Source organism: Callithrix jacchus, chromosome 3 (genome assembly GCF_049354715.1).
Source record: "Callithrix jacchus isolate 240 chromosome 3, calJac240_pri, whole genome shotgun sequence".
In the NCBI taxonomy this organism is placed as follows: Eukaryota; Metazoa; Chordata; class Mammalia; order Primates; family Cebidae; genus Callithrix; species Callithrix jacchus.
The window spans coordinates 32,957,156-32,960,840 of NC_133504.1; the positions used below are offsets into that span (position 1 = coordinate 32,957,156).

General features: G+C 43.9%; 1 pseudogene; it reads right to left on the reverse strand.

Moving 5' to 3' along the window:
* Positions 1-598: 598 nt before the first annotated feature.
* On the reverse strand, positions 599-2,816 carry LOC100412325 (stress-induced-phosphoprotein 1 pseudogene; annotated as a pseudogene).
* Positions 2,817-3,685: the final 869 nt, after the last annotated feature.

A 3,685-nucleotide genomic window follows, 5' to 3' on the forward strand; every position in this document is an offset into this window, starting at 1 on the left:
TCATTGGTATATTTAGGAAAATAAGTTTGGATTGGTTATCTGTTGAAATGTTCAAGGTTTCAGAGAACTTAATTTCATTAAAAACCATAAATAAAATTTTAGTTAACAACAACAACAAAAAGAGCTGACTATATAAGAGTAACTGTAGGTCGTATTTATGTTGCACATAAGGTGGTTATGGTCAACAACAAACCACCTATGCAATGCTGATCCCACAAGATTATAATGGAGCTGAAAAATTCCCAACACTTTGTCATCTTGTAGCAGTCATAAAGTCGTAGCGCAAAACATCACCTTTTCTACGTTTAGACATGTTTAGATACACAAATATCATCATGTTACAACTGCCCACAGAATTCAGTACAGTGACATGCTGCACAAGTTTGTGGCCTAGGAGCAATAGACTGTATCATGTGACCCACATGTGTAGTTGGCTATACTACCATCCAGGTTTGTGTAAGTAGACTCTATGATGTTTGCACAACGACAGAATCACCTGCAGATCCATTTCTCTGAATGTGTCTCCACCATTAAGCAGTGCATGACTGTGTATGGTATTACTTGTTTTGTTAATATGTAAATAAATTAAAGAGGGAGAATTTTTGATAAACCTAAACATTGCTTAAGCATTACTTCCATCAAAGGTGTAAATATCAATTAATTCTTGTGAAAGGATGCTTTAATTACCCCCTACTAATGAGTAATGATCCCCGCATGAAATGACAAAGTGAAACTAATTTTTTTTTTTTTTAACATATAACCACTCCCAACTGGCTTGTTTTATTGGAGAAGGGGATGTGGAATAAACAACATGAGACAGCTGAGACCTGAGTCTGGGAGGAACCCCCTTCCCTCCCCATACATGCCCACTGCCCCAAATAAAAAATAATCAACTATGCGAGAGCAGCCGAGACAGCGACTAGGGGCAGGGGAAGGAGACACGGAACTCGAGGGCAGTGGTGAAGAGACCATGCGTGTGCTGGGAAGGCCTAGAGGAAGCGGTGGCACGAACAGTGCCAAGTACAAGTCTCTGTGTCTTGCCGGGGTTATGTATAAATACAGAGATGAGGCCTTCTTTCCCCCTGCTCTCCCTTCTGCTCCATGCTGCTGGCTGCGGTCCCAGCTCCTCTTTCCACATGAGGGCGAAGAGAGGGGGGATGAACAAGTCATCACCGAATTGCAATCAGACCGACATCCATCAGCTTCTGGATCTTCTGTGCTATTACAGGATTCTCTAAGTGTTCGCTGAGTGCCTGGGGGTCCTTCTGCATCTGTTCCAGGATAAGGCGCATGGCTGGGTCACTCATAATGTGCTGCACCTCGGGGTCGGCCATGGCTGGTCGTTTCACATCTTCCGGACTGTCAAGCCGGTTGCATTACGCCATCATACAGCGCTGGTAGCCGGCTGCCGCCTCCTTACAGCTGGAGTCCCGGTCGAGCGCCTTCTGGTACACACCCATGGCTTTGGTGCAGTCCTTCATCGCTCCCAGGGCAGAGGCTTTCCGGGTATAACCCTTGATAAAGGTCGGCTCCAGCTGGATACATTCCTCACAGTCCTTGAGTGCCAGCTGGAACTCCAGAAGTTTGGTGCAGAAGGCAGCTCGATCACTGTACAATTTGGCATCTTTTGGATTCCTTTTGACGTCCTCTGTATAATGCTTCACGGCCTGGGGATACTCCCCTTTCTGAAAACACTCGTTGCCTTTGTTCTTCTCCTCCAAAGCCAGGTCGGGGTTTATGTAGGCCAGCTGCTCTTGCTCCTTCAGTGTTTTCTCTGCCTGCTGGCATTTCTTGAGCACATCTGGGGTTCGGTGCTCTGCCAGAGACTTGTTATAGAAATGGATGCATCCTTGTACTTTCCTTCTTTGAAGTAGGAGTTGCCAATTCCAGCATAAGCTTTGGCAATCTGTTGATAGTCTTCTCGGTTTTCTCTCCCCACTTCATTGGCCTTCTCACAAAGCTCCCGACATTTATTGTAGTCGCCCATTTCAAAGTATACCGCTACTTGACTGATAATGTAAGTCATGTCGGTGGGGTCCAGCTCCTTGGCTTTGTCGTAATGCTTCAAGGCTGTGCCAAAGTCTTTCTTCTTCTAGATATCGTTCCCCAGCTCTTTTTCTTTCAGTGCCTGCTTCTTATTCTCTGGAAGATCTTCTTCCATTGGCTCTGGCTTGGTCTCCTTTTTGGGAGGGGTGGTGGTGGTGTTGCAACCTCTTCCTCCTCATCCATACTGCCCAGATCGACCCCAAGGAGGACACTGAGAGTGGTCATGATCCGGGGATCCTGTAGTTTCGTGCCCAGATCGGAAGGCTTGTTTCGCAGCTGCTCTACCAGCTCCTCGTAGGTGGGATCACTAAGAAGTGTCCTTGTCCTGGGATCACTCTCCAACTTCTGACACAGATTGGGCATGTTGAAAGCGTTCGTGAATAATCTCTGTGCCAACCTGGCCTCCATATTCTGTAAACCCTCTTTCAGCTGAGGGTTATTTACCTCGTGTTTTAGCCCTCTTCGTAGGTTCGCTTGACTTCTTCAAACTGGTTTAAGAACTCAAGAACTGCTGCTTTTCGTGACTAGCCCTTGCCCCAGTCAGGCTTTAGGTCGACGGTCTTGCAGCCGTCCTCATAAGCCTTTCAGTAGTCTCCTTTCTTGGCACAGGCGGCAGAACGGTTGCTGTAGAGAAAGTGGTTGTGGGGATCCAGCTTAATGGCTTCGGAGTAGCTCTGTAAGGCATCATCAACAAGGCCCCTGCACTCAGGGCCTTGCTGCCCTTCTCTTTCAGCTCATTGACCTGCTCCATAGCGCAGTGCAGCCCGGAACCCCGTTCGACAAAGTGAAACTAATTTTTATCCTTCCTTTCCTTTTTTTGTACCCCTTCTGTAACTGTTTTATTTTTATACTTTATACTATGGGCGTTTTTGGACATAATATATTTTTCTTACTTGATTATGGGGACTTTAGGAAGGAATGCATGGAAACATTTCTACACACTCGGAAGTAAACTATGGTGGACACATGATGTTCAGTAAATGAAAAATGTTATATTTACACTATAAATTTAGCAAGTAAAGCATATTCAAATGTAACCACATAGTACAGATGGTGAACAATGGGTAGACAAGACCTGCTTGGAACTGTGCCTACCACGGAGTAGGGTTCAATAAATATTTGTTAATATAATCAAGTGTGTGTGGGAGGAGGTTTAGAGAAGCACGGGTATTGGGCTATGTCAACAAAAAAATGGAACAGGAATAAAAATAGCAGGAACGATTAAAAAATCTTCTCTATTTATTTTCCTAGTAGGCTTTCCTTCAGTATGGCTAGTTTTCTAAAGAAAAAATAACTACATTGGCTTTTATGTTCCCATGTGAATTCTCCCTTTTAGAGTAATCACTTAGGGAAACTTGCTGCACAAAATAGTTTTGCAACTGCTTTTAGAATTAATATCTTCAGAATTCATAGTACTCTTTAAAGCAAAAATCTTAATCTTCATCTTTTGCAAGTGGAACTGATTCTTTTTGGAAAATGTGAAATGTCGTTTTCAGATGAAGGCTGGTACAACTTTCAAGTTAGGTAATACCATGTGGGGTTAAAAGTAAGGTGTGGCTAAACACAGTTTAACTTTTTACATGGCTCAAAGATTGCTCAAAGAAAGTATAAATGGGAGTTAAAATGTGTTGTGATTAAC